At 35.6% G+C, this 9,611-nt stretch overlaps 1 pseudogene across 1 annotated transcript; it reads right to left on the bottom strand.

Annotated features, from left to right (window-relative positions):
• Positions 1-4,065: 4,065 nt before the first annotated feature.
• Positions 4,066-7,110, bottom strand: LOC149197738 (3-oxo-Delta(4,5)-steroid 5-beta-reductase-like; annotated as a pseudogene). The gene is made up of 5 exons (XR_016254229.1): positions 6,966-7,110; positions 6,708-6,785; positions 6,207-6,270; positions 5,936-6,013; positions 4,066-5,450 (listed from the first exon to the last, which is right to left on the bottom strand). The product of XR_016254229.1 is annotated as a 3-oxo-Delta(4,5)-steroid 5-beta-reductase-like (transcript).
• Between the last annotated feature and the right edge of the window lie 2,501 nt (positions 7,111-9,611).

Genomic DNA, 9,611 nt, shown 5'->3' with positions numbered 1-9,611 from the left:
CGAATAGCTATCCACGGCCCTTGCCAACCAGAGCTCTGATACCACTTGTTAGGGTTCAAGACAAATAAATATAACAATAAAGAAATACACATTTAAACCATGTACACCATGATTATCTGGAAAACCCCAATTGGGGAAAAACCAACCAACAATAGATCTATTATTGTCCTTGGCTAAAACACAGCCAAGCTGGCCAACAACCTGAGCTTTCACTTCTCAACCATGGCTACCTACAATGGAGAATACACAAGCCTTTTAAGGGCTTCAACTACATGTAATACCATGGGCTCAATACCATGAGTCACCAATACTAGTGCCCAAAACCACAACTGTTAACCATAACTGTTGACATAACCTTAACTCCACCATAGGGTCAAGTTTATCTAACAAATTGTTTGTTTGGATGTGTTGATCTTGGTTATTGTCAAAAGTATCATCATTTACAAAGAAAACCAATTCCATAAAGGTGCAACGCTAACAGAATTGAGGCACAACATTTGGTGTTATTTATTAATCCCTCAACACATTTGAAAAGTGCACATTTATATTGCACGTGAGTTTTGATATTAAATCATGAAGCTATTCATTTAAACTCACATGAATATTATTTGCACATAAAATGTTCATGGTTATAAAAAGCACGTTACTCAAGTGGATATTCAATGAGGGTATATGGAGAAAAGTTTTGGAAAGTTTATTTGTAAAGATAATGGAGGGATAAGATATTTTTGGAGTGAAAAGGTTTATATAAAAAGATAATTATTATTATAATAGTTTTATTTTGTGGGGAGAGAATAATGGAATAGGAAAGAGAATTAGTGTATAAGGTGAGAAATTAGGGGAATGTTAAAAGTTGATGCCAAATTAAAAGTCTTGGTCAAAAGAAAATTGAGAGTCAGAGAATCAAGTCAAAAATTTTGAGTCTTTGATTGTAATGGGTGCATGATCGACAGAGCCTGACACCCAAAAATTCTGATTACTGTAGTAAAATTTGAAGAGATAATGCAATTGTTGCTTACAGAAAAAAGGACCAAGGATTGCTCAGGAGTAGGTTCAAGTGAGGTGAACCATTGGCCAAGTTCAGAGAAAACAACTTGGTAAAGTGTTAGTTGTTGCAAATGATGGTGAACAGGATAAAGTTCACTAGAGAATATGAAGAAAGAGATCGAGGAATTGAAAGCGCGACTTGACATACTTACGGAATGGCTACAAGGAAAAGAGAATGCAGACTGAAGACATGGATGGAGAATGAGGAAACAGGTTAGATGGAACCTATTGCAAAAGAAATGGAATGCCAAGCTGATAAACAAGTTCAAAGAACTCGAACAAATACATATTGCTTTGTTGGAAAAGGAAAGACTCAAATGAATTGAGTCACAACAAAGAGAATTTGTTGAAACCCAGAAATTCCATCGTGAAAGGTTGGTGCTTGAAGCATCAAATGAGGCCAAAAGGTCTTGTATTTTAAAAACTGATAGTTTGTTTGTGGATGCAGGACATGTTAAAGATGCTGAAGGTGAACAAATAATTGTTGATAATCATCAAATAATTTCAGATGTCAACATGAGTAATATTGAAGCAGAATTAAAATTTCTAGAAGAATGGTTGGATAATCCAAAGTTAGAATGTGACAATATGCCTTCAAATCAACAAATTTGGTGCAACGGAAGCATAGAAAATGATGATAAAGTTGAAATTGAAGAAATGAAAATGTTGTTGGAACATGAACATATTGCACATATGGAAGAAAAATGTCCAAATGTGGAACTTGAATGTAATCACGATGAATTGTTATTCCAATCTTGTAAACAACATCAGGAAGAAAGATTGAAGGACTAGCAGCAAAACAGAGTTTGGAATCCTGGAGGTAGTAAGTCATTGAGACCTGTGGTTGTCACATTACTACAAAAAAGTGACAAACCTCATAGGCAAGAGTCTATAAATTCTTCTTTTCTACATTGGGAGTCTGATGTAGGAGCATCTTATTTTAGAAAATCATTGTACATTTGGTTGACTTAGGGAGTGTGATGTTTTCAATTTATTTGTATATTTTTAATAAATTGAGAGAAAAATATGTGTGAGGTTTTAATTGTAAATATTTTCAATTATGAGAGAATATGAGTGATGTTAGACTTGTAAAGATCTCATAGAGATTTTAGTGATTAGGGGGTCCTAGAATAGAGGATTAATTGAGTTAAAAGTGAAATTATAGGATTTTTAGGATTTGGATGAGAGATTTTAGGGATCAAGAGAGATATTGTTGGAGTTTGTTAAGGGATCTAGAACCTACTTGGGTTCTAATCCATTTGTATAAATTAAGAGGAGCCCATGAGGCATGGGAGGTAGAAGTGTGAGAGTGAGGAATGAGAATAATTCTGTAAATATTTTATTAATGAATTATTTCTGAGTTTTAATGTAGATACATATTGTGTAGGCTTCAATGTTATGTGTTGATTTTTAATTTTGAGGCCCCTTAGATTTGTTGCGTAATGGATTAAACCACAGGCCCGAGGATCGTTTCAAAGTTGCAGCTTTGCTGCATCAATTGTATTTAAAAATTAATTAAAATATATAAAAAAATAAAAATAAAATATTAATAATTAAAATTATACTTCAATAAATTATTTTTTAAGGGTTAAAATCTAATTTAACAATGAAAATGACAATTATCATGCGAGAGTATCAAAGTAAATTATGTTCTAAAATCTATATAATTTAAGAGGCAATCTAATTTATAGATGAAATAGCTTTTTTCACAGAATTCACTAAAATTTGCCAAAACAATTTCAAGAATTTTCATTATTTAAAATGCATTTTTGAATGCATAAATAGATTCGGCACCATGAAAAACTCTTGTAGCACTCAAATTATGCAGATTAAATAGTTTAAACTCAATTTTCAAAAAATTGATTTTAATTAAAAAAAATGTCTTAAAAAACCATTTCTTTTATAAATTAAACTACACCCATAATTTAATAATAAAATCTACCTTACAAAAATGTAAATGGCTCTGTAACTTAGTTTTGGCTTGACCATTAATTCATACAAAGATTTAGTGGCGGTGATTATGGATACAACAGGTGATTCCCAAAGATAATTAATCCGAGTTTTGGATAATTAATTATTTTCATGACCTAGGCGACGCTTGATCATACCCAGGTCAGTAGAGACATGTTGCATAATGGGGATTGTTGCATAAACTTAATCCCTTTTAATAAATCAAGATTTCTTAACTAGTGTTTTTTCAACGGTAATATGAAAAAATTTTCTACCCAATTACAAAATGTTATAACTAAAATGGTGTAAAGTTAACCTAAATATTGCTTCAATTTTTTTTATCCTCCTTATCTCCCTTAAAATGAAAACCGAAAGCATTTAAAAGTGAATAGCGAAAACTAAGTTTTAAAAGACAATACCCGCTTAAAAAGCAAAAGCCAATTTTAATGTTAAACCTAACAAAACTGAGCTTTAAAAAACAATACCCACTCGAAAAGAAAAAACCAATTTTAATGTTAAAGCTCAGAAATCTTAATTTCTTGCTATGACATGTTTGAAGATCTTGAACAATAAACTAAGTTTTCGAATCATCGCGAAGATCTTTGAACAGTGGGCTAAGTTGATATTTTCAAAGTGGAGAATCCAAAGATTGAGATTGGTGACACTATCCCTGCGTTTGATCATAATCGACTGGGTATTATCTACTAAATCATTAAAGTTGCAGAGAAGTACAATGAATGTCTACATTGGATCATAAAATAGGGAAGAAACTCAGGCTTCTGATTACAGTCAAAGAACTCAAGCAGAATTTATGTTTACATAATCATCTGGGTTTGATGTACAACATCATTAAAGTTGCAGAGAAGTACCATGAATGTCTACATTGGATCATTAAACAGGGAAGAAACTCAGGCTTCTGTTGACAGTTGGAGAACTATTTCCACCTCCGGATTGCTTTATTCTATGGTAAAAATAATAATGTTCAAAACAGAAGCTGGTGATCAACCATATAGTGTAACATTGAGATTGTTGCTACTCGATTTTTAACACCAGAACTAAATTGAAGGAAATTCAAGGATGGAGTTCCAGCTCTTTATTTGAGTCCATTGCAAAATCACACATCATCAAACAATTTTCGAAAACCTAGTTTCACAAACTATACTTGGACATGACAAAATACACATCAACACCTCCAACTGATTCAGAATATAGCATAACCATCCTGAATCACAAAAGCAGCCTCTAAATGAAACTCCTCTGCTTGGTTCTAACTGGAGACATAAAGATGGATCAAGTTTAAGGAATAACATGAGATACCTTCATTTTGTCTATCCAATATGCCAGAGAAGTTTCTGTATTTCGAAACCCAAAGAAACCATACTCTTTATTCTTGTTCATGCTATGTACCAATTCCCGGGGAAGATTTAATATGAAATCTGCAAGCCACCAATTTCCCATTTCTACAAATTTTGTTGGGTGCAGCTTATTTTCTCTGACAATTGCATCCCAGACTGGACCTTTGTCTTTCATATAGCCTCAGCCAGACTAAAGCCTTCACCTTTGTATGGTAATAGCTCGAGATCAAATTTTTCTGCTATGATTCCCCACAGGCGTTTCCATTTAGACACATCTCCATTACTACCATTAAAAGCCTGGTTCTTGGCATAAGCGTCTGTGGCAGCCCAAATTTCTTGCTCTGCAATCAAATCTACATCAGATATATCCGTAAACTGTTCCCATGTAATTCTGTTTCCTGGGTATTCGAAAGGCAGCCCTTCATGTTTGCAAATGGCAGCATAAACACAGAGTGTGCATACAGCATTTATTAAGCTTGAAGGGGAGAAGCCAAATATGATTGAGGGACGGTGAATGGACCATGTTAATCCCTCTTTCTTCTTGGCAGTCTCAAAAACAATATCCTCCAGAGTATAATAAAAATTGGGTACAGGTAACCTCGGAAGCTCTTCATGATAAGGTGGCTCGTTCAGCTGAAAAGAGCGATTCCTGGCCACTGTATCAAATGGACCCAAGTAGTGTTTAGACCCAGTCTGAAGACAGATGTGCTGTAAATTCTCTGCATTGGGCAGCAGTGCATCTAACACATTACTCAACATTTTTCCATTATCCTCACAGTGCTGCTCCTCTGTTTCCCTACTCACCCAAACAACCCAGAAGAGATGGGTTACATCCTTCAATGGTGAAATCTTTTCTAAAGTGAGTTCTCAATCCAGAACATCGCATTGAATGTATTGTATTGGAGTTTCTGGTGACCAATCTGGCTTAGGCCTCCTAGCAACTCCATAAATTTTCCAAGGTCCACCAGGAGTGTCAGGCATAGGCAAGATTTCTGCCAAGCTATTGCCCACAATTCCTGTTACCCCTAGCACCAGCGCAACTCTCTGTTGTTTCCCCGATTTGTCTTCAGAACCTTTAGCTTTGGTATCAAATTTTCTCTGCATTGAAATAGGTAAGAGTTACCAGAAAAGCAAGTGCAACAATACAATATAATGAAGCAACAGGTCAATACCAAATGCAGCAAAGTTACCCTTTAACCCATCTAAACACAGGAAAGTTGGAAAGTTGGTAAGCTCGGATTTGGGTTTATGGATTTTGGATATACAGTGATCTGGTTGTTTTATTAAAATATTTTTTTAATGTTTTATTAAAATATTTTTTTAATGTGAAACACTATAAAAATATTTTTATTAAAAATCGTCGGTTCAATTCCCTACCCATCAGATGATATATTAAACACTTTGAAAATATAATTAAACACTTTGAAAATATAATCCTGCAAACTTACTCCCAAATTAAAAAAAACCTGAAAAATGTAAGAAATTCACACACTTATAAGAATTGATTTCGCAGTGACTATGAACTCATTTATCATGACAGGGCTGAAATAAATTCAAATAGAAATAGGTTAACAGCGACATACCCCGGCATGGCCAAGGGAACCTGCCTGCCTGGAATACCAGCTCATTGTTATACGCTACACACTAATCCAAACACCAATCTGCTAAATCAGACATCAAAGTGGAGTTCAGAAAGCTATGCATCCAAGATGCGAGTTAATTAAATCTTGCCCGCCAAACTCATTCTGGCATCCTACCAGAAGACCATGTTAGTGGATTTTAGTCGATCAATGAAAAAAAGTGAACCAATTCTGAAATTTCCACACTATCAGAATGAGTATGAGATAAGATTACCAGATGAAATCAGCGTTGTGGTTCAGAAATGAAGGTAGCTGAACAGGCTTTCCTGATTGGATTTCTGCAACAAATACTGCGTCAGAAATGTTCAGGAATTTCTGCAATAAATACTGCATTAGGGATGCTCACATATTTGGATAAAGGAGAGCAGATACGAGGATTTATAAGCTTTCTACACGTAAGATGACCAGTAGATTTAGAATTCTACAGACACTGACTAGATTCGTCTATGTTTACCATTGTGGTGGGGGACAGAAGATTATTTTCTGGGTTGACAGCCACTTTTATGATTTAATGTTCTAACATGAAAATATAATCCTGATGATATATTAAACACTTTGAAAATATAATCCTGCAAACTTACTCCCAAATAAAAAAAACCTGAAAAATATAAGAAATCCACACACTTACAAGAATTGATTTCGCAGTGACTAGGAACTCATTTCTCATGACAGGGCTGAAATAAATTGAAATAGAATTAGGTCAACAGCCACATACCTCGCCATGGCCAAGGGAACCAACCTGCCTGGAATACCAGCTCATTGTTATACGCTACACGCTAATCCAAACACCAATCTGCGCAATCAGACATCAAAGCGGAGTTCAGAAAGCTATGAATCCAAAATTCGAGTTAATTAAATCTTGCCCGCCAAACTCATTCTGGCATCCTATAGTCTATCAGTTGCAGTACCAGAAGACCATGTTAGTGGATTCTGAAATTTCCGCACTATCAGAATGAGTGTGAGATACGATTACCAGATGAATCATCGTTGTGGTTCAGAAATGGAGGCAGCTGAGCAGGGTTTACTGATTGGATTTCTGCAACAAATATTGCGTTAGGGATGTTCGGGAATTTCTGTAACAAATACTGCGTCAGAAATGTTCAGGAATTTCTGCAACAAATACTTGTTGAAATATAATTTCAACTGCCGTGCCACTGCTGTACAGCGACGGCAAAACCACCATGGATTTCCCCGCACCACCATTTCACGCTGAGTGGTATTTTCCGAGGGGGCTCCGATCACATTTGCTGATCGACACGTGGCCGCAACACTATTTCAAAACCACCCATTCCCCCGGCCGGTAAAGTTCGATTAAAAGGGCCTCTGGGGAATTAATGACAGCCGTTCGATCAATGAGGAGCAGATCAACGGTTGAAGCTCAGCGTGCACTTTATTGCTTGATGTAAAGTTTTTTTTGTTGACCGCCAGTTTTTGTCAGCAAAGAAATAAATGAAAGTTAATGTGAATGGTATTCGATTGGTAAAGTTTTTAATTTTAATAATTTTTTATTCACGGATACAATGACTATGTAATTTTTTTTGGTTGTTCTGTAGCATTGTAAGTACTCGCATATGTAATGAAAAGCTCGCGGCAGTGAATGAAATAATGAGATTTTTTTACATCAGTTCGAGCACATGGAAAACGCGAAAAGGGAATGTATTTTTTTGGTTGAAATGTAATGTAATGAAAATGCACCAGCATATGTAAGGAATTACATTTTACAGTAGTAAATGTAAAAAATCTTTACACAGCAGTGTAAAATTTTTCTGGAGGGACAGTATTTTTTTGGTGAAAGTTTTTTGTGTAAATCCCTCTGAGAGAGGAAGAAATTTGTATCTGTAGTGGTTTGATTAATGAATACAAAGATTAATGAATACAAGTTTATTTTGATGTGTGTGAAACTCTGTTCTTCATTTCCAGCAAACAATTTTTTTTGGGCTTCCCTGTGCAAAACAGAGCATTTTCTCTGTTCAGTCTTTTGTTTGAAATTACCAGAAATTTCCAACATGGTATCGGAGCTTGTCCAGGCTCTTTGAAGGTGTCAAAGAAGCTGAAGGAAGGTTCCTTTTGTTGCAGCAGCTTCTCCAACAAAGTGAAGACTCAGTCAAGAAATATTCAAAAGTATTTCTCAAGCCAGTGATTTAAATACTTGACTGTATTTTGAAGCATAGTTAAAAGTGCAAGAATGGCTGGCTCTAGCACCAGCACTAGCATGGGTATCTTTAATACTCAGCTCCCACAGTTTAATGGGAAAAACTATGACTATTGGGCAATAACCATGAGAGCTCTGCTAACTTCCCAAGATTTATGGGAATTTGTTGAGGATGGATTTGAAGAACCAGCAGATGAAGAAGAGTTTAATAACTTAACTCAGGCAGAGAAAGATCTGTTGAAGAGCTATAAGAAGAAGGATTCAAAAGCCCTCATATTTTTGTATCAAGCAGTGCATGAGAGTGTGTTTCCAAGGATAGCAACAGCCAAGACATCCAAAGAAGCATGGCAAACTCTCAAGACAGCCTATCAAGGCATGGAGAAAGTGAAGACAACAAAACTACAGTTGCTGAGGAGAGATTTTGAGAATCTATGCATGAAGGAGTCAGACAATATTGACTCATTCTTCACACAAGTGATTGGTTTGATCACATAGATAAGGTCTCATGGAGAGATTCTTGAAGAAATGAGGATTGTGGAGAAACTATTGAGAATCCTACTCTCAAAGTTCGATGTGATTGTCACCACCATAGAAGAGACAAAGGATCTTTCAAACTTCTTAGTTGATGAACTACATGCATCACTGATAACACATGAGCAAAGATTGAGTAGAAATGAAAACTCATCTCTAGAACATGCCTTCAAGACCCAGATGTCCTTTGGAAGTGGAAGAGGTCAAGGCAGAGGAAACAAGAGAGGAAGAGGCAGAAGCCAAAACAGAGGTGGAAGAAACAGCCCAGTAAACACTCAAGGAAGAGGCAGCAATCCAAATCAGAACCAAGGCCAAGGCAACAGTCAACAAAGTGGACAACATCATGCTCAAGGACAAAGGTATGATAAATCCAATGTCCAATGTTATTATTGTAAAAAATATGGGCATTATGCAAATGAATGTAAGAGGAACAACATGATATGAACAATAGAACTAGTGTAAATTTCACTAGAGAAAATATCAGCCAAAACAATTTGTTTTTAGTCTGTAATATTGCTGAAGAAAAGAGTGAAGATGTATGGTTTCTAGACTCCGGTTGCAGCAACCATATGACAGGAAACATAGCCCTGTTTTGCATGTTAGATCAGAACATGAAGTCACAAGTCACACTAGGGACTGATAATAAAGTTTCTATTATGGGAAAAGGAGAGGTAAATGTCTTAACAAAGAAAGGTGAAAAGAAAACCATATCAGATATTTATTATGTCCTTGGAATGAAATGTAACCTCTTAAGTATTGGACAGCTTGTTCAAAAAGGTTACAATGTTTTCTTTGTGAATGATGTATGCACCATCATGGATAGAGCACCCAACAAACAATGTATTGCTGAAGTAAAGATGACAAGGAACATGATGTTCCCTCTCAGAATGAAGGCAGATTTGAAAAATAAAGAAGTAATTGCAGCAATGACTCAAG

The sequence above is a fragment of the Pinus tabuliformis genome, chromosome 2_2, assembly GCF_031772625.1.
Source record: "Pinus tabuliformis cultivar Carrire ecotype Pingquan chromosome 2_2, CPIR1, whole genome shotgun sequence".
Lineage (NCBI taxonomy): Eukaryota > Viridiplantae > Streptophyta > Pinopsida > Pinales > Pinaceae > Pinus > Pinus tabuliformis.
Note: the sequence above shows the minus strand (reverse complement) of the source record. Positions and strands in the feature narration are given on the sequence as shown.